Below are 23218 nucleotides of genomic sequence, written 5' to 3'. Positions count from 1 at the left end.
GGCATGTCCATGGAAGGGTATAGAAAGAACAAAGTTGTGGCTAATGTCATAGCTACACCATAGATAGCTATTGCACAAGATTCACAATGTAATAGGGTCTTCACCAAATTGAATAATTCCTATTTGAGCATAATGCAAAAGTTATTAAAGGATAACCTTATAACTGTTGGCAATTGACACTCATCCGGTGGCTATCGATGCTTGATTAGTGGTTTATGATTGTCATTAATGGAAACTCTTCTTGAGATTCCTATCCGATAGTCACAAATCTTGATATCCAAAAGCAGAGGTCAACCGGTAGCTAGTTAACCGGTAATTCAGGTTGAATATAGTAGTTTTGGTCCAGAAGCTTTTTGATTATTGCGGTGTCATGAATCATGTATGGGATTATTGTGCTGACATAGAGACAACATTTTATCATCAATTTGGTGTTTCGTATTTGTCTTTGGTGATCTAGTCAAGTCGACATATGACTACATGTTATATTAGCAGACTGACTTGATGAATGATCTATTTTGTGATTGCAGATATATAAGACCGGTGCATAAGACCTTTCTGGTGTGTGGTATGATTGATATGCGAGCGAGTGGTGATCAAGAATTTTTGTAGCATAGTTTCACATGTGCATTCTTGATCCGATAGCTGACTGAGACAGGAAATAGAGTAGAGTTGCAGAGCAGACACAATCAGAGATTTGGCAGTTAACCAAAACTCATCCAGGTAGGTCTAGATCCTATTTTGGAGTTCTTTCATTGTATTTTATCTTTGTAATTGACTAGTAAGGTAGTGAGCCTTCCGGGGTTGTAGCCCTTATTGTAATTGAGCAGTGAGCTCTAGGTAGTGTGCCTGAATGCTTGTGCATTCCCCCTCATGTAATATTGTTTTTCTACTAGCCATAGTGGAATAATATTGTGGGTTCAAATCCCATTGTGATTTTTCCCATTTGGGTTTCCACGTAAAAATCTTGGTGTTATGATTTTATGGTTGGTTGTTTTGAGTTTCTACATTTCAATTTCATGCTCATGCTTCTGATGGTTTAAAGTTAAGTTAGAAAATTTGATAACCGGTAGAACACTGATTAACTCTTAGTGTTCCTTGATTCCAATAATTGGTATCAGAGCTTAGTTTCTCTGAGGAATCCTAACCGCTTGAGGAAGGCCCAGGATATTGAATCAATAGATTCTGGTTTTCAAAGATAGCTTAGTGTGGCACTTGAGGATCTTGATACAACAAGAAATGAGATCAGTTCCTTAAAGAGAAACTTGAATGCAACTAAAGACTTCATTAATAAATTGAAGGATCAAGTGAACACTTCAAGAGACAAGAGGAAAGAAATGATGGACAAGTTGAAGGAGAAAGAAGATCAATGCATGGAGAATCAGGACAAAATTGACAATCTTGAGAGAGAATGTTGCATTGAAGAATGAGATGCAATCCATTATGATGAGGCTAACTAAGGAGATTGAGGACTGGAAGAAGAATGACGATAATTTGACTCAATAATTGAAGGAAAGAGAAAATGAATGCTTCAGGCTTACTTATGAAAATGATCAGTTGAAGCTTGAGTTGACACAATCAAGGAATAATGGTCAAGAACTTGAAAGACAGATTGTTTCCCTAAGAGATGAAATTGCTACTACAAATGAATACAAAGACAAAATCAATGCTAGCTCATCAAGGCTTAATGAGATGTTGGAAAGTCAGAGACATGGAAAGGACATGCGAGGACTTGGATTTGAGAAAGGAGAATCCTCTGGATCTGGACAAAGCAATGCAAAGTCTAAGAACAAGAATCCTCTGGTAAGACAACCTAATTCTCATAAATTAAATGGTAGATGCTTTAATTGCAATAAATTTGGCCATATGGAAAATCAATGCAAAAGTAGGGTGAATAATGAAATGAATAATATGAACAATGGTCCTACCTTTACCGGTCAGTGTTTCATATGCAATAATTTTGGTCACAAGTCAAACATGTGCAAAGTAATGAATAATTTTCAAAACAAGATATGCTATGCTTGTGGGATGTTTGGGCATATCTCTAACCAGTGTAGGATGTGACCAAATCAGATGAACTTCAGACCTATGCAAAATGTTGTTTGTCATGCATGCAATAAAACTGGTCGCATTGCAAAATATTGTAGAAGGAAGAATACTGCTCTGGTAGACAACAACAAATCAGATGAGAAGGGCAAGGCAAAGGTAGAAGAGATAAAAAACAAGCATGAAAAGATGTGGGTTAGAAAAGATGAATCCAAGGCATAAAATGGATCTATGGATTTTCACCCTATGAGACAGTTTAGATAACTGGAAGACAACCAAGAGGGGGGGGAGGTGAATCAGTTGTCACAAATGATTACCAGAAGCATTAGCAATTTAAACTTTAATATTGGAACTAAAAACAATAATATCAGAATATCAGTTAATCCAATTAAGCATAAACAATAATCACAGAATAAAAGCCATCCACACAACACCAAGATTTGTACATGGAAAACTCGGTAAAGGGAAAAACCATGGAGGGAAGCCTACCCATAGTCAGATAATACTTATGTAGTAAGTATGTGAATTAAAATGAAGGGGCTTGCACTTGCATGAAGGCCAACAACCTAGAGCACACTGCTCATCACAAAAGGAGACTCACTGACTACATATAAATCCAGACTAGAATCCAGGGAACTGTTGAACTACAAAAGATAACATCTCCTATGCATGAGTATAGTTCTGGTTAAGCTCAATACCGAAGGACTAAATCCTCTTACATAAACCCAAGTCAATCTCCAATGATCGACCAAATCCTCTGCCTGGATGACATTACATTATTCGTACATTAAATTCCTGGACCATGACCTCTTACATTAACCATGATGATATACAATGAGATCTTACATCCTATTTATACAAACCCTCGACCATAAACAATCAAGTCGGCCACCAGACAATAAACCATATACATAATTACAAACCATGTCAGTCTTAGACCAAACAAGTAATGTCAACACATGAGACATCCCGAAAATACATCAATAGGTCCTATCCACTTGTTACATTAATGTCGGTCCATAACCTAGATCAATCGGGACCAAGTATAGGTCCACACACTTTAGCAATGATCTCCAAATGCCAAGTCTCGAACATGATAACCAACAACATCCTGAAACTCCATCAGAAGCTACATCAACACCACTTATACAATTCATCAAAGATCTCCACTAAAAGCTCTGCTGGTGAAACCCTCACCGAAACCAGAAACCAATATTCTAAGCAAGTAGGATAGCGTCCAATCACCATACCAAAACCAACTGACCAAATATAAGTATAAGTATCATGAACAAGCCAATTCCATCATCAGACTATACCAGAGTCTACCAGATCATACCGGATCCAAGTTAACCAAAAACCACTCATCCTACCAGGACCGGAAGGGTGCCAATAAACCATCCAAACAACTAGTGTTGACATCAATGATAAAAAATCAATGCAACACATAATCAATTCCACCAAATGGCCAATACACCCGAATTAGGTGCAGGATCTTCATTCGGTAACTAGGGATTTTTGCCTTAGGGGGAACTTTTCATGCATATTCTAAGAACCCCCTCTTCAAAGATCTGCAATTGATTCCAGAAGGTTACAGAAGGGTTAAATCATTTATGCAAATGTTATCCAAAATATTTAGTGAAGATTTGATGCTTTGGTAAGCGTCTCCATGAAAATCAAGGTAATCGGTTGCAAAATTTATTGCAATGAAGAATTAGGTTTTCAAAGTATAAAAAAGAATTTCAAATCTTTATTTCACACAATGTGATCAAGAGATAGTGTAGAGAAGTAGAGCGAATAAATTTGGTGATCTAAAAGTGATTATAGGGATCCTAAAGAGAATTTTTGTCTCTGATCATGAATTGAGGTATTTATTTGTTTCAAGCTATCAATTTTTTAAAACCTTAAGTTCTCAATGGCATCAATATCTAGAATTGCTAACCTGCTGGTTGTGGAAGTCAAGGATAGTGATAGGGAGAATGCTAGAGAAGTAATCAACAAGGTGAATTAGGTCTAATGGTTCAATTGGTTTCCAAAAGTCTTGTTTGTGACTGTCATGTACGTTTGCAAAATCATATTTAGGTTTTAATGCTAAGTATCTCATGCATAGCTTCTCCAACATCCATCCTTTGATGAAGGCTTGCACCCTTACTCAACTCACTCCTCCTTGATTGTATACTCTTCTAACTTCAATGCTCTACTATCTAGGCATACATACCTACTACACCAAGACTAGGCAAACTCCTCCAAAGGTTCTATGAAGCAAGGCAAATGTTTTGTCTTTGATCATGTATGTTCTTGTAGCACTTAGGCATTTTGCTCTTCTACTCAAACCCCTTTGCTAGGTGGCAAACCCCAAAAGTTTATGTCCTTTGTAAAGAAGGTGGAGAGGTCTATCTTAGTGTTCCTAGATAGTTCACCAAAAGTCTCACAAGTTCCAACAAGCCCAAACCAAACGGGTCCTTGAAAATGCAGTTTTGTAGACCAAGAAGGCTAGTAGCCCACGGAGGGCTAATTGGCATCTTTTTGCTCACCCCGCCCAATGATGGGAATTTGCACCAACAAAATTGTATTGGATGATGCTTTAGAGGTCTAATCTCTAGGATTTTTCAGGTCTTAGGCTCCATGAAGCAGGTTTAGTGACTGTCCTCAATTTTGGGCTTAATTGTAGGGTTTAGTGAGGGTTTTGATGCATTTACCATAGGTTCTCACTACCAAGCTTGGTTCAAGATTCCACACTGCTAGGAAACATCTATCACAAGAAACAAAAGCATCCCCTACCAATGACAAATAAGCATTATGCCAAACACTTGGTGATCAAAGTGTAAATGAGCATAAATTCACTGTCAATCACTGTTTTTCTGACTTTTCATTGTTATTTCTGCAAGGCAGTTGGTTAGGAGCACAAATAGAACACCACCATTGTAAATAGATGCTACCAAATAAGTCTTCAACTCTTCTACAACATCAGGAATCATTTGCCAATATAAAAGTATTCATAGAGCCAATTTAGTAACAAAACTAATCACTTTCCCAAAACAGGGAATTCGCTGTCCTTCGCAAACAATGACACATTTCAGTGCAAAATGGATAAATTTTGGTGCTCCAATCCCTTCAAAATTCTTCTACCTTCAAAATTATTCTAGGATAGGTAAAAACCTCTATCCATGTTTGTTTCAACACTTGGTGCTTTAGAATTCAAATTTTGAGCATTAAGGAAGAATATTAGCCAAGTTAGACAACTTGCCTAATAAGTGCTCAAATTCACCTTTCCAAGAATAGCTCTAGCATAAAATGAACATATATACACTATGTACATGCATTCCAACTTGACCAAATCCATTTGGCGGGATCCCAAATCTGGATTAGTCAAGTTGCTGCATTTTGAAACTCCAAACCCTTGACAGGGCAGTGAGCACACAAAATAAAATAATTTTTATTTAATCAACTTGCAAATGGAAAAACAATACAATGATCACTTGGAGAGAATTGGGAAAACAATATGAAAACTTCCCACAAGGTACAGTACGGACCAGATGTGCTACAGTATGGACTGCTGCTCTAAAAGAGAGAAAAACACATTAAAAGCCAAAATTTCATCATTTTCATATTAGGAAACCTTAGTCAATACAATCACCAACCTTTTTCAAGGAGAAGGGAGGAATTTTTATATTCCTTTAAGTTAGTTATCAATCCTAGTATGGACATGAGGCTTGCACAACTTCATTATACTAGAAATGTCCAAAAAATGACAACTTTTCAAGCCCAAATGACAACATTTGTTGCTCCAAGAGGCATTTTTGACAACCTAACCTCATCAACTTATATAAACACATAAGACATGCTTAAAAACACTTAGAAAATATGTTACAATGCTTTGGAAAGAATTTCTAGACCTTTTAGGCAATTTTCCACATTTTTGCCCTTTTTGGCCTAAAAACCCAAAATTTTCAACTCACATCCTAAAAGGCAAAAGTTGACCTCTTGAGCACAAAATGAGATCAAAACCACTTGAAAAGACACACAACAACATAAAACAACATCATAAACCTAATACAAGACATTACAAATATGAAAGCATGAAATACTCAAAAAAGGAGAGTTTTTACTCAACTAGGTGCTCCTGCACTAGATAGGGCTCGACCTATTTTCAAGAAACATCCTTTCAAATCTATCGAGAATGATCTGGAAGGAGAATTTTCCTCTGTAACCTATGATTTTATTCATAATGAGGACATCAGGGCATATATCCACTGTAATCTTGATGAACTTGGTAGTGTTGACATGTTGATCCTGTACAACAATCTTCTGGCAGACAACTTGGGGAATCTCAAGCCAGAATATCAGCATTTGCAGGCCAAGGGTTTCACTCAGTTCATACACTTTCCAACATTTGATGAGAAAGAATGGATCCATTTTGTACTCAACATAATTTATGATGAATTTATGTGGCTGTATAAGCCTTATAAGATCACTAAGAAAGCAATCCAGGTCGTGACTTGTCTGAGCGTATCTAGTGAAGTTCCTAGCTTAAGGAAAATATCAAACAACAATGTGATTGATGCCACTGGTTCTTAATTTGATAGTAGAGCAATGGCAATCAATGAAATTCTAGAGCATGACATCAAGTTTGCATCAATGGTGGTTGGATATAAAGTATACCAGTCAAGCAAATAAAACTTTGTCTTCGGTACACCAATATACTCTACCTATCTGATGTTGAAGGAAGATAAGAGGCATGATTTGTGTAGAGTTCTCCTAAATGAGTTACTAAGCAATTTGAAGAAAATTAAATAAGACAAGAAGCACACCTTTAAGTTTGGCACCCTTATCATCTGTTTGGCTCTATATTTCATAAATGAAATCCTCGGTGTTCAAGGAAAGATCCAATGGGCCTATGATAGGCCAGTTGATATGAAAATCTAGGAAGGAATTATGGGGATTGGTGATGCCACAATGAGGATATCTACTCTATGGGGTTATTTCAAAACTTTTCAAGCCACAATGAAGAGCAGAGAAAGAATCCTAAAAGAGATAGTGGAGAAGTATGATAAAACAATTTGCATCATGGTTTACAAAGACCAATGTCTAATGGAAGAAGTTGAGCTAAGGATTGTGTGGATTCTTCCAATGGGTTATGAAGTTGATTTTGTTACCCTTGATGCTTATGCTCAACATATGTTGAGTCAGCCAATTGATGAGAAAGAAGAGAGATTTGGCACATTTAAGGAGAAAGACCTAGAGTTGCACAAACAGTTCACAACTCCTGCAATGAAGAGGAAAGTATCCAAGATGGTTGAGGAAGTGGCAGTACAGATGGGATTCACCTAGGAGGCGGTGAAGCAGGCTAAGGAGAAACATGCTCAGATGGAGGCTAAGGAGGAAACCAAGAAGCTTAAGGCCGAACCGGTTCCCTCTAAAGCCAAGCAAAAAGAGACAAAGTCTGGCCTAGCTCTGGTCATAACATCTTCAGGACAAAGCTCATCCAGAAAGGGAATTTTGAAGAAAAAGGAGAAGCCTAAACAAACCTATGTTATTGTATCTCTGGTGGCCTCTGAGATCGAATCAAAGGAAGAAGCAGTTAAGGCCAAGAAGAAAGGAGAGTTTGTTAGAGTTGTGAGGAAACCACAATCTGGTGGTACGAAGTAGAGCAAGAAAGCTAAATCTGAACCTACCCTTACCAGAAGACCCAAGAGGGGAAGGAACATTAGAACCCAACTTGACAAAGATCTTGGTTCCGGTGATCAACAAGGTAAAAACACATTTGTTCCTCCATTGAAAATAAATCAATTGATTGATGAGATAATTGTTGATAGAAATTTGAAAAATATTGGAGTATATTATGAGAATCCAGATGAGGCAGATCAGAGAAAAGTTGAAGAAGCAGTTGTTTTGTATTTACATAACTTTAGTAAGACTTTGATTGAGCTGGAGCGTAGTATCCGTAAGGATCTATACAATATTATTGATGCAAGAAGACTAACTGCTAGTAAAATTGATAAGAAAATGAAATAAAGAGGATTGATTAATGTTTGCTCACGTGTCTCCCAAGATGAATCCAAAAGGCTCATTGAGGAAGCTAATGAGAAAGAATTCAGAAGTAGGAACAGGGTGAACAGGTTGATTATTGGAAGGGTTGAATAGGTAAGGAAGGAAACTAAGGATATCTAGAGAAGAATCATGAAGAACAACCCCTTGTAGAGTGATGCAGTTCAGACTTCCTATCCTAAAGTAAAGGAAGGTGTCTTTGGTGATAAGAAGGATGAATCTCAGATCTAGGAGCATCTAGAGGACCAAGGCAATGCAACACTTGATGCTGAGATCAGTACAAATCCTCTGGTATTAGATAGTTCTAGAGAAGTTCCCGAGATCCAAAAGGATGATACTACACCAAGTGGAAACATTGGTGCACAAGATAAAAGGGATAATGCTGAGGTGAAGAAGCTAGAGAAGTCATAGGTGCGAGATGCATAGGTAGATAAAGGGAAGGGAGTTGTTGATCCATCAATTAACACTCCTTTAGTCATAAGGACACTACCCTAAATCTCTATCAATCTTGATGGTCCTCTAGATCTTGGACAAATGTCTCCTGCTGAAAAGTTGATGCTTGCAACAACTGTACAAGCTCAGGCCAATCAGGATCTGGTCAAATCAAATTCTAAAGAAAAAAAGCTTATTTTGATGTATGGTGATGTGTTACAGAAGGTGGTTCTGGGAGTGCAACTAGATCCAAATTCTAACCCCTCTGATAAACTATTACAATTGATTAATAATGTAAATACCAATTTTGATTCTTTGGAGAAGACTACTACTAGGCAAGTATTAGATAGATTTAAGAAGGTTAGAATGCAAAAATTCCAAAAAATGATAGAAGATGATAGAGTGAGATTGAATAAATGTTTGCAGACTATTTCAGATGCATTATCAAAGGGCAGTAACATATATAGGTCTTGTCTTATTTTGCCTAAGTTCATAGTAGACATAAACAAGCAAATAAGTGTTTGTTAGGATAAAATTGTTGGTATTTCATAGTCTTTTGATCCTAATGTATCCCTTACGAGCAATATAGAAGGAAAAATAATGGCTCTCAATGATCAAATCTCAAGCCTTAATGTAGATGTGTAGGAGAAAAAGTGAGACTAGGCTAACATGCCCTAATCCTACCTTTTGACACACATTGTGGAATACGAAAGAGCCTAGAGGTATCAAACAATTGGCTACTTCTTTTTGTGGAAGAGAGAGCCACGGGCTACCTATTAGGGTTTCTATTGCTTTGTTGTAATTGAAAGATAAAATGATGCAAGTTCAATTCCTAACCCTAAAGTGCAAGTATGAACTAATAACAAGATTGCAGAATTGAGATTAAACAATGGAAAGCTGTAAACACAAGGACAAGGCAAGAATGCAGATGCGTACCCAAAGTTAAAATCTAAGTGAAAATGTTTGGGATGGGGGTGCAAGCACCACTATCCTGATTCTGCTCCTGAAACTGCTGTTTTGCAACTTGAAAAGTTGTCGGAAATGCTGAAACTTGCTGTCTGACAGAGGGACTAGGGCACCCAGCGCCCCTGTCCTAGTAGGACTAGGGTGCCCCATGCCCCTGTCCTCATCTTTTGCCCTGAAATTTGGTGTGTAGCTCAGTTTCTGTCTGCTTCTGCCGGATCTGCAACTTGTGGCGTCGTCCGAATCCCAAAATCTGCACTTATATCTGAAAAGGTATGGTGGGCGGCTATATATAGGGTTTTGCCTTAGTCAAACCCCTGCTTTGGTGATTTCCACCTCCACGAATAGCCAAGTTGTATTGTAAAAGTAGTGTGTGTGCAGGCCTTGTGTGTGTGCAAGATCCTAAAATGCAAGTAAGCAAACTAGAGCAACCTAGAAATTAAACCCTAATTGCTTGTAAATGATAATGTAAATGCTCCAAATCAAGATGCAAAGTGATCTAAAACATGAATAAAATTGATATAATGAGGCTTATGAAAAGACATGAAAACAACATTAAATCATACCCAACCCCAAGGGAGGGGTACAAGCCAATCTTCAGTTGGTGATCCCCTATTGCTCTTCAATGTCTTCAAAGCCCTAAATGGATGAATGAAATTGATGAATGCTTGATGGATGGATGTTGAATGTTGTTGAAGTCTTCAAAGATATACTCTTTCGCTGCGTAGAAGGCCCCTGAAACCAAAATTCTGATCCCTTCAAACGAAGAAAGAGAGCTCTTATATATGAAACCCTAGGTCTTAATTTCAACTTTTGGCCGACCTAGAGATTGAATCTCCCGCCAATTTCTTAGGGTTAAGCTTTATTTTATGATTGGATTGCGCTTCTAAAATTTCAGGAAAAATGTCCGGGATTGTGTGCACTCCGGGCGCCATGGTCCCGACAACTTTTCACCAAATTTTCAGGGCCGTCGGATATGATGATTTTAGAGAAAATCCCGAAGTTACAGCTGATTTCAAGATGTTTTGACCCCCAAAATCAAGCCCCCAAGTTCAAAATAGGACCTAATTAGGGTTTTTGATTAAATGATGTATTGGAGGAATAAAATGAAAGGGGCACACTTTAATGAAAAGGGCCCAACTTTATGATACGGAAGATGATAAAAATAGAACCTCAGACCTAATTAAGTGCTAAAGGGGAAATGCAATGCAAAATGCAAAATGCAAAATGCACCAAGGCGGGAGCTAAACCAAGTGTGAAATTGTACCACCCCAGCAAGTGCGTACAATTTACGACACTACAGAAGATAAGGATAGAATTTTGAGGAGAGTTGGAGAACTCCGAAATTTGATTGCCCCTCGATTGGACACCATGTTAATTAATAAGGTGATTGTCTAAAGGCTATGGGACAACCTGTTCCATCTGAACTGAAGGATGTGGAGATTCATGCATATGTTTTCAATGCATTCACCATAGTCTTGGACAATTTGAAGAGTGGGTGAGACACTCACCTAGGATTTCTAAAGAACATTTTTGCTAAAAGCCTTTAAATACTTGTAGAGTCTCCGGTAGATATCTCTGTACATAAATTTTGGAGAACACCCCATCTTTGGCATTGCTATCAAAGGGGTAAAGTAAAGGTGAAAAATATATAGTAGAAGAGTGCATTGTATAGAGTATGTTATAGGTTTCATAATTCTTTGTCTAAGGGGGATCCTTAGAAATTATTTTGATTTGGTGTACAGGCTTTTCAACACATCCATTTTTCATGAGTGTTGCCATCAGTGCCAAAGGGGGAGATTGTTGGCAATTAACACTCATCTGATGGCTATAGATGCTTGATTATTGGTTTAGGGTTGTCATTGATGGCAACTCTTCTTGAGATTCCTGTCCGGTAATCATAGATCTTGATATTCGGAAGTGGATGTCAGCTAGTAGCCACGTAACTAGTAATTTAGGCTGAGCTGAGCATTTTGGTCTGGAAGATTTCCGATGATTATGGTGTCATGAATTATGTATGGGATGATTGGGCTGACATAGAGACATCATTTTATAATCAATTTGGTGATCTGTATTTGTCTTTGGTGATCCGATCAAGCCGACATATGACTACACGCTACATTAGTAGGCCGACTTGATGAATGATCTATTTTGTGATTGTCAATATATAAGACTAGTGCAAAAGACTTTTTTGATGTGTGGTATGATTGATATGCAAGCGAGTGGTGATTGAGAATCCTTTGTAGTGTAGTTTCACATGCACATTCTTGATGTGGTAGCTGACTGAGATAGGAAACAGAGCAGAGTTGCAGAGCAGACATAGTCAGAGATTTGACACTTAATCGGAACTCATCTAGGCATTTCTAGATTCTATTTTGAAGTTATTTCATTGTATTTCATCTCTGTAGTTGATCAGTAAGGCAGTGAGCCTTCCGAGGTTGTAGTCCTTATTGTAATTGAACAGCGAGATCTAAGTAGTGTGCCTGAATGCTTGTGCATTCCCCCTCATGTAATATTGTTTTGCTACTAGCAATAGTGGAATAATATTATGGGTTCGAATCCCACCATGGTTTTTCCCATTTGGGTTTCCACGTAAAAACTTGGTGTTATGATTTTATGGTTGGTTGTTTTGAGTTTCTGCATTTCAGTTCCATTCTTGTGCTTCCGGTGGTTTAAAGTTAAGTTATAGAACTTGATAACCAGTAGAACACTGATTCACCCCCCCTATCAGTGTTCCTTGATTCCAACAACAACCCTTCCAAAGATTAGAACTCTACCTGACAATAGACCATACCCTCGTTGGTATGATGGCTCAAAATTTTGTCAATATCACTTTGTGCCTAGACATGATACTGAATGTTGTTATCACCTTAGACATATAGTCCAAGACCACAATGATAATGGAGCTATTAAGGTTGGTGAATGAAAACACAAATCTAATAAATTTGTTGACAAAACTAACAGTGAGTTATAGATTTACATGGATCCTTTTCCACCACTTTCATCTAACTTCATCTCTTCCTCATCTACGGATTCAACATCAAATGAGGGCCCTTATATTAAAATGATTACTATCACTCTAATCTTGCCTCCCAGCTAGAAGACCAAAATCTTTGATATATCATTCTCCCTTCTAGATGCCCCATATTGTGGAGAGCCTCTCCTTTATGCATCCCTACAAAGCTCAAAGGTCAAACTGTTATGGGTGTAATGGTTGATCCTTCATGTAGAGATGATGTCATCATAGAGGAAACCTTGTTTGTAAATGGATGGCATAGGCCTAGATATGATGAGTGTCATTCTACTTTGAGAATGCATAATAGGCTATTTCCTTCTCTTCTAGGCTGTATCACCTGGATGGTTCTTGTGGGACCTAAAGTTGTTTAAACTATAATCATCATCATTCATAAATCAGATCTCTTTAATGCTAAAATAGGTATTCCCTAGTTAGTAGCTTTGGATGGAGTCCCTTTAAGTATTTAAAATTATTTAAAATTTCCTCATGAGGGTTTGGTGCATGTCATTTAGGACACTGGATATCGAGCACTAGTGGCCCGTGGGGATTTTTTTGTTGGATCAAATTTGGGCTACTCCGATTGGGCCTATGCTTCCCCATTGTGACTTAATGTATAAATATTATTATCAATATAAAATAGGGGAGTTGGTTCCTAAATCAGTTCAACCGGGCTATTCGTTGCCTCTTCCTGCATCAATTTTTTCTCCATCTGTTCTTGTGTTGCAACAGGTAGTACATTCTGCCTCTTCTTAATTGGGGGTTGAGGTTAAAATTCTTCCTCGAAATAGACCTTCTTGTCTTCCTAGAACTGCACAACCTTTAGTGGTGTCTTTCATTCTTGTGATTGTACCTAGTGTAGACAAGGGAAAGGCACCCGTGTTGTTAAAGTCTATGAACTTCCCTCCCTTCGATCTCTTGACCTTGGCATATATATTTCATTTTTCTCAATATGGAAAGGGGAAGCACTCCCCTCATGTTTTTTCATCACCATTGGCCCCTACATCATAGCCTCTAAGTACACCACCTGTTCCTCCAATTTCTCTTTGAGCAAAGCAAGGAAGGGTTCTCGTGGTCGTGAATATGGTGCAATCTCAGAGGTACTTCCCACTTCATCAATGGGGCCTTCTCTAGTGCTTGACATGGTTTTGAAGGCCTCTCCTATGGAGCATAACGCACCTAAATCTTCCTGGGATTCAACCCCTGGTCTTCATCTTCATCGCAATCAACATGACACTCCCTTGAAAACTAAAGATGAGCCTTCAACATCCATTCTTGTTCCTTCAAAAGTTCCAGCATCTATATCATCTTTAGTGTTGTTACCTATTTATTTTGGGACTCTTGATGAACCTCCCCCCAAGAGGGTGTGGGTCTTCATTTCATTGTTCATAGAGCCACTTCTCATCACCTCATTTCCAGAGGTACCCCCATTGTCTTAGCCATTGGATATGATGCACATGTAGCTGGTCTCTAATGCTTCTTTATTTGGTCCTCTTGTTTCCTATCCACTTCTTCATCAAAGATTTCCTTGGGTCCTCCAACCTGCTATGATTGACAGGAGGCCTGTGCCTCCTTCACAACCTAGATGCAAGTTCGAGTAGGGCCCCATTCTAGAATTTCATCAAGATAAATCAGCTCTGGTATGTTCCTCAATTACATATTTGACTAATTCAATGTCTTTTTCTTTGCCTATTTCTATTTGCATTGTTGAGAAGGTCTTGGCTTCTCTTGAGTTTTTCACTACCTCTCTCACAAAGACTGGTAGTCTGACTCCTATATCACCTCCTCGGAATATGTCAATTTATTCCTCTATAGAGGCATCCTTGTTTGACTCTTTGGGGGAGATCCTGACACTATCTCCAATCTTCACTTGATCGTCAACTCTTGCCTCTTCTGAGCTCCTGGAAATGGATATTGAAGCTACCCCATCCTTAGCTCTAGCTATTGGTGAGGCACCTGGTGTTACCCTTGTGGTTGTTCCTCTTTGGGCTCATCCTCCCTCCGCATATGATCTAGATTGGGAGGATGATGATCTATTAAGGGATAATCTCTAGGATAATACCCTTCTTATCTTGTAGCTTTGAGTGTGAGCATGTTTGTGTTTCCCCATGCTTGCTTTACACGTTTGTTCCCTCCTAGAGGACCCAAGATACTTTGTCAGTGCTTGGAAATAAGAGGTTGATTGTATTTATATGTTGTTCTCTCCTAGAGGAGTTGAGTTATTCTATAGCTACTTGGAAATAGGGGATTTTCTGTTATGCAACTTCTTCTATTTGTTAATCTCTTTATTTTCTCTATCACACCTTTGTTTTTGACATTCAGGGATGATGCAAAGCATTCGGGGAATTTAGGCCTTCTTCTATGTTGAGCCAAATTTTTCTTTTATCTTGTTTTCATGTCTCCTTCTTCAGATTTAGGAACTTTGGCATTGTGATGAAACACCCATCTGCAACTATGTCATTTATTTTATCTTATTGCTATGGGTTCTAATGCCAAATAATTAGATCCCACTATGCTCTTGCATTTTTGTCAATGTTGTGGGCCTTATGTGTCATCTGTCGAAGGTGAAATTCCACAAAAACATCTCGCCATGTTGACGTGACACAACATTTATTCTCCTTAGAATGACATTCCTTTCATGCATACCATTCTAAGGGGGAAGGCTATCACATCTGCACATCTGCATATTTGCATTTGCATATATTTATCTTGGCATCTTGTTTGCCTTGGTGGGGCCAAAACTATTGGATCTATTTATCTTTTTGCCTTGGTGGGGGCCAAACCACTTAATCTATTTATCTTGTCACCTTTTGTGAGGGCCAATTCACTGCTTATCAAATCAATCTGTAGTCACTCTATCGTATGGCTATCTAGCATAACACAACTTTCTACCCTTAGCGATAAAATCTTGCAAGTCATCACCCTATTGTATGTCTATCTAGCATAACACAACTTGCTATCCACACTAATGCTATCGTGTATCTTTTATAATAGGGGTTCTCCTCCATCAAGTGGGGTCTATTTCTATTACACTATCTTGTTTTCTTTGTGAGTGATTGCTTTATTTTTTATTTCTCATCCACCACTTTTGTCTACTGCTAATGTGTTTGTGATGAAATAGATAAATAAAATCTAATGTAATTTGAAGTTTATCTCACTGCGGGCAACTTAATTTGATTCTCAGATTCTACGTCCCCTTTGCAACTTTGGTAATATTTGTCTACTTTAGCTTCACATTTCTTGATAATGATATGCTTGCTAAAGTGGGGGCAAAATATAACATCGTAAATGACACCCTGTGCAATTCCACATCACATTAGCGCCTTTGCTTTAAGATGATTGGAGTCTTTCTTCATCTCTTTTTCCATTTCTCCGCATAGAATACCTCATTAGCTTAGAATATGGCCTTTTCACGACTGTGCTGACCATTTGATATATGGACATTGGCGCACTGTGGAGACATCCACATGCTGTGTAAGTATCCAATGAATATGTTAGCCTGGAGGTGGCTATTTGAGCATTATGCCTACACTTGGAAGAGTTTGTAACACTATGTTTGTGGTCATCGATGTGAGGATTCTTCCTAGGGATCTATATCTTGTTCATTTGAGCCTATTTTGGGGTCTTCTTGATCATTTTGGAAATTCTTGAGCTCTTGGCATTATGCTCTTCATCTTTCACATTTTTTTCTAGAATTCAACCTCCACCATTATCAGAGTCTTGGAGAGTTATTGACACTCAACTTCATTCTCTCAGGTCATAGCTTCTCAAATTTTAAGGGGAGTTCTCTCTCTCTCTCTCTCTCTCTCTCACACACACACACACACACACACATAATTCTACATCCATTATTTTCCATCAAGCATATCTATTATTTTGTTTATCTAATTGTATCTTTATCATTTTTCCTTTATCCATGGCTATTATCTTGGCTATGTTTGGAGGTGGAAACATAAAAGTGGGGGTCTAATTGAGGCAAACCTCTTCATAGCCCCAACATTTTCCTCTTTCTTGCGTGTAGATTCGTTATCGAGAGAGGAAGATTGCTTTGCTGGAGGCTTCAATCGTGGATCGGTTATAAGCTTTCTTCATCTCTCCTTGTCTCTTTTTAGCTGTCATCATTTTGTATTATTAATTTTATCTAGCATATCATCCTTGGTTTAGTAGTTTTATTATATTTGCAATTGATGTATGACTTTTGTACTTTGTCCATACAAGACATTAATGCATCGCGTTGGTGTCCCAGTTCTGCACGTTTGTCCTGAAGATAGAGGTTTAATAAAGGTCATTTATAGTTTGTATCCCCTGGATCACCAACATGCCCATAAAGTGAGGTAGAGAGAAGCTTTGTTTTCTCCTTGAGGTTTATCACTTCAAGGGTAGCAAATCCTATCCTCTAGAAAGGTATCTCAAATGTATGTCAAGTCAACATTCTTGAATTGAGAACTAAAGGAAGAAGTATACATTGAACAACTAGATGGATTCAAGTTGTCAGAAGATCTAGTTATGGTTACAGACTTAAGAAGGCACTTTATGGACTCAAGTAAGCTCCTAGAGCTTGGTATGCAAGGTTGGATAGGTATTTGAAGCAAAAGAAAATAGAAAAGGTACTACAAATAGTAAGCTTTATTTCAAAGCTGAAGGTGATAAACTATTAATTTTTGTTGTGTATGTTGATGATATAATATTTATAGGAGATTATGATGTATGTAAGAATTTTGAAGAAGAGATAAAAAATGACTTTGAGATGTCTATGATAGGTGAGCTATCATTTTTCCTTGATCTTCAATTCACTCAATTAGAAAAAAGGTATTTTCATTTCTTAGACCAAGTCTATCAAAAAAATGTTGAAGAAGTTTGGGATGGATAATTCTAAACTAGTTGCAACCCCTATGGATACTGGTTTGAAGTTAAGCAAGGATGATGGATCTCTGGATGTTAATAAAAAATAATATAGATCTATGATTGGAGGATTGTTATATTTGAGTGCTTCAAGATTGGATATTATGTAGGGTGTCTGTTTGGTTGCTAGATATCAAGCTAATCCTAAGCAATCTCATGATCAAGTAGTGAAAAGGATATTCAGATATTTGAAAGGGACTCCAGATTATGGATTATGATATAAGAAGGATGATGATTTAACTTTTAAAGCATATAAATATGTTGATTGGGCCAGATGTGTTGATGATAGGAGAAGTACAAGTGGTGGTGCATTTTTCTTAGGGGACAAATTGATCTCTTGGTTGAGTGAGAAACATGATTTAGTGTCATTATATACTACAAAGGTAGGTTACATTGCAACAACATCTTTATCTACTTAAGGTATGTGGATGAAGAAAACTCAGTGATATTAAGGTAAATTACGATGACAAAATTACTATTATGTGTGATAATACAAGTTGTAGTGTCATAAAATTGTGACCCTTGCAATTTTTGACCACATTAGGGTCCTCACATTGGTGAATCAAATTCCCAAGCCTGATCGGAGTCCCGAGACTTGCTCATCCCTAAAAAGTGCACCTTTTTTTTCCCTTTGCATTGCCTGAACCTACTTCCTGTCCTGAGTAAAGGGCAGGATAGGGGTGTGGTGCCCCTGTCTCTGCCTTATCTTGGTGCCCCTTCATTCAAATTGTGCATTGAACTTTGTGATTAAAGTGGAAAAAACTTTCCCTATGTCGACCTATGACAAAAAATCAGTCACATAACCCTAATTGATGAATGTATATGTCACATTTTGCCTCCCATTTTCATAAGTTGAATGAGGTGAAGAAGTGCATAAGTTTGAATACATGAGATCGTGCATTCAAGCATTCCTTTCAAGCATTGAGCATTCTCACGTCTCCCTTCAAGGCTAGGTGTTGTATTCAAGTCAAGGATTCAACCATTGAAGAGGAGATCGCTTTCAAAATTCAATTCCATAGAAGCAAATCTGCCTACATTTCTATCACAACCTCCCTTGAGGTGAATTACATTTCAATCTTTCATTTACATTTACTTGTAAGTACTTTCTTTCATCATGTGGTTAATTCCAAAACTGGGGCTTGTCCTGAAGGGAAACCCCCAAACCCAACCCCTTTTCCTCTCTTTTTTGTGTCTAGGTTGTAGGTGCACCACTATATTTGTAGATTTGGACTCCATTTGCAGAGGCAGAAGAACCCTTTTCATTTCATGGATTTCTTAGAGGACCATGTGCACTATCAACATGGTCCTGACAACTTTTCCTTAAATTCGCAAGGTGACTTCATCTCAACGTATTATAACTAGATCCAGGTGCACAACTTCATCCCATGCTTCTATCTCAAGTTGTAATCAATTCCTTGCTACTTTTACATTTAGTCCCAAAATACATAATTCAACCATTACTCATTCTAAAAGAGGTTCGGTTAACTTGTTATTTCATAGCATTATCAATTCATTTAGTATTCAATCTCTCTCCTTAGAGATTGGATCTAGTGAATTATCCCCCCTTTTTTAAATGTAATGTGTGTGAGGTGATTGAAGGGAAATCCACAGCGAAACTTTCATCTCTCTTTGGAGGGAAGAAAAGCTTTCCTCTTGATCTCTCCATCATTCGCTTTTCACCCCATTACATTTTGGTGAACCCGACGTCTTGCATGTTTTATTTTGAAATCATTGCATATTTTTCATTTACAAGTTTAATTTTTCTGCAAACTTAGTGGTTAGTTAATTCAAAACCCTAGTTTTTAAAATTGAAATTGAACTTGTGCTTTGTAAAAATTGCTTGCTATTGGCTTAAATCTGAAAATTGCTTTGTTTGTCAAATTCAATTTCTTCATTGTCTTGTTCAATTTGCACATCAAATTCATAAAATTAAGTGGTTAATTGTCAAAACCCTAATTTTTAAAAATAATATTGAACTTGTGCAAAACTTGAATTTCCATTTAATTTTCAGATTTGTGACTGTTTTCAGACTTATCCTCTTTCCTAAAATTCAAATTTTCAATTTCCCTCCTTTTTCAAATTTCAAAATTTCAAAAATTAGGTGGCTACGTTCTAAAACCCTAATTTTCAAATTTAATATGATTTTGTGTAAATCTCAATCAAATTTCAATCAATCTCAGTTTTCTAAGCATTTTTCAAGGTGTCCCTAGCTATTAGGTTTGACCCTTTTCAAATTTGTAATTCAATTCCTCATTTTTTTCAAAACCCTAATAGGGTCCTATTTTCACATTCAAACCTTAATTTCATCTATCTAGAGATCGTAAAATCCAAAAAGGTTTTGGGGTTAGCTTTAAAATCATCATATCTTTCATCCCTAAAAAAATTGAAAAAAGTTGGTCGGATTGTGTGCACTTTCAACACGGTCCTCAACCTTTTTCTTGAAATTTTAGGAGATTGTTATGACTGTATTTAATAGCTTAAATCCAGAAGATTTGCCGATTTTGTTGATTTTTGATCTCTCTAAAATAAAAAACACCTTCCAAATTCAACATTTAAAATTTCAAGAAAACTTTTAAAATTAAGTGGTTAATTATAATCTACCCTCATTTTAAAAATTCTGATTTTGTCAATTTTAAGATTAAGTGGTATCCCCTTGGCCCTAATTTTGAAATTTCAATTTCCTTTCATTTATTATTTTTGGAAATTGTGTCATTTTCCCCTTTCAACAAAGTTCAAAATTGTTTAATCATTATTTTCCCAAATTTTGCATTATTCAATTTTGTAAACTTTGTTCCTATAATTCGAAATTTAAATTCAAACTTCAAATTTCTCTCTACTGCATGAGTTTTACCACTATTAGTCCTACCTATACTATCCCCATTAGACGAAGCATTAGAATGAAGGCTTCCCAAGGTTTAATTACCGAGTAGATGAAGCTTAATTTTGGTAACTTCTTTAATGAGGATAATGCTAATTATTCCCATCCTAATCATGTCCCTATCTATGCCATTGATGAATCCCATGATGAAGAAGAAGCTTTGAATAGAGTTTCCATAGATCAACTTTCAAAATTGGATAATCAATTTGATACTTTCAACAATGGATGTCCCAAGAATACCCTAATAGTGAAGCTCTTCCATTAATTGAAGGCATTAAACACATGATTCAAAGTGATAAGAATGGAATTGATATATTGCATGACATTTCTCATATTGTTGATTTTGATGTCATGCCTATAAAGAGTTGTGCCGAAACCCTTGGTTATTGACAACCTCCTACACAAGTCAATCCTTCTATTCCTTTGACTACTCCTATGACTAGTGTTCCTACTTTTACCTCAAACATCATGGCTACTTCAACTCAAAATTTCATTCCTACAACAATTAGTCATGGGGGAAATCCCTCTTCTTCATTTAATCCTCTATCTTTACCTATGTCTTCAATAATCATTCCTATTATCCCTCAACCAATCAATGTGACACAAGGGGGAAATTCTTTCAACAATTTTATTCCTCCTTTAAGTGTCCCTTTTCCTACTCAATCATCACCTATGCCTACTTATCATAATGTCCCACCACCTTATTCTCAATCAATGCCTTCCTTCAATAACATCACACCACCTTCTCAATCAACCATGTCTAACATCAATTCTTCTACTGAAGTGACCATTAATAATCTTGCTCAAACCGTGTCTTTCTTACAATAACAAATTGCTTCCATGAGTCAATCCAAGTTTAGTGTGCCCACGTTTGATGTTGTGAGCCCACTTTCTCTTGATATTGTTAAAACCATGCCACCTTAGCATGTTGAGGTCCCTCAATTGGAACTCTATAATGGAAAAGGTGATCCTCTAATGCATGTCAAAACATTTAAAACCTTGTGATTGATTTTACTTATGATCAAAGATTGCTTGGAAATTTTTTTACAAGAACTCTAAGAGATAAGGCTTTACAATGGTATTGTTCTTTGTCTTCTTATTCTATCACTTCTTTTCAAAAATTATCAAATGCTTTCATTAAACAATTTCAAAACAACATTGGTCCTAAAATTACTTTGACTGATTTAATGCATTGTAAACAAGGTGTTAAAGAAAAAGTGACTGCATTCATTGGTAGATACAAGCATTTGTGTGCTCAAATTTCTTTTCCTGTACTTGATAATTATATTCAAAGAATTTTCATTTCTAATTTGCAAAAAGATATTAGGGAAAAGCTTCTTTTGTTCGAGTTTAGTTTCTTTTCATAGTTGTGTGCAACACTCCACAATTATCAACTGGCTATGAGTGAAATGGAGCAATCTACTCCTATGGCTCTGAGTGATAAGGGGGAGAGTGTTCAAAAACCATTTTCAAAGTGCAAACCAACAAAAGGCTTCATCAAGTTTAATGATACAATCAACAACAACAATGTGAATGCTACAATAGGTGTGCCTCCTATTTCTAAAATTTTCAAAAGATAAAGACAATTTACTCCTTTGAATGAATCTTTACATAGTATTATGTCTCAGTTGTTACAAAGAAATGTTATCAAACTTCCTCCTATAAAACCATTTGATCTGTCTAAGATTGCATCCCCTTATTTTGATAACAATTCATTTTGTCAATTTCATCATCAGCCTAGTTATGATACTAAGAAATGTTTTACACTGAAAAGTAAGACCCAAGTTTTAATTGATAATAATACTATATTTGTGGTAGGTGTGAATGACAAGGGAAACAAATTAGTAGCCCCTCGTAATCAAAATCTTAATATTTTCACTGATCCTTTGCCTTCTCATAACTCTAACGTGATTGAGACTGAACATACCCCCTTTTCTCCTAATGACTTCACCTATACGTCTCCGAATTTGGTGAATATGGTAGAGAAACAAGTGACACCTAAGGATCCTTCTATCAAATTTGACCCTAGTGAGACTATTGGAGCACCCGATGGCCCTTTATACATAGTTGTGAAGGTTAAGGATATACCTTGTCATGGTACTTTTGTTGATCCCTCTTGCATGGTTAATATTATCACTGAGGAGTATCTTTTCACTTTACCATTGTATAAACCAATATATGATGATTCTAATGTGGTTGTGAAGTTATTTGATGGATTCTCTTATCTTGGTTCTATCACCCTACTTGTTGAAGTTCACACTAAATCTATGGATATCAATTTTGTTATCATTCCTTCTTCTGAGAAATTCTGTGTAAAGTTAGGCTATCCTTGGTTATCTTCCATGAAGGCTATTGCTTCTACAATCCATAAGTGTTTGAAATTTCCCCACAATGGAGAAATCATAACCGTGAACCATAGCTTATTTTTCCCATCCGAAAAAAGCTCTAGTGTTCCTATTGATTTATTTTGGCCTAAACAATTTCAATCTCTTCCACCAAGGAGTGATGCTCTTTTCCAATCTTATAAAAAATGGAAGAAATATATGATTTTATCCTTGAGTCAACCTAGATCCCCAACACTTGACATTCCTATCATTCTTGAAGATAAAGTTCTTCCCCTAATGGATAGAACTAATCTTCCTCCTAAGGAAGATCCTCAACCTATTCCTGTGGATGTATCTATGCCTTCTCCTAACAAGACCAACAACATTCCTCTTAAGGTTAGACCTGTACCACCTCCTCATGATGGACTCGGTCTCCTTCCTACACCAAACATTCCTCCTTTATATGGCATAGTTCCACCTCCTCCCACTTATAAAGAGAAGAGGTCCGCCTCTCCTCTTGTCCAACCTAAAAGAACTCAACCTAAACCTTCAATTATAAAAGAGGAGAATATTCCTCCAACAATTGTTACTCCTTCTTCTCATCCTTCTGTTAAGACT

This window comes from Cryptomeria japonica, chromosome 9, assembly GCF_030272615.1.
Source record: "Cryptomeria japonica chromosome 9, Sugi_1.0, whole genome shotgun sequence".
NCBI classification, from domain to species: Eukaryota; Viridiplantae; Streptophyta; class Pinopsida; order Cupressales; family Cupressaceae; genus Cryptomeria; species Cryptomeria japonica.
The sequence above is the reverse complement of the archived record's forward strand: the minus strand, read 5'-3'. Positions refer to the sequence as shown.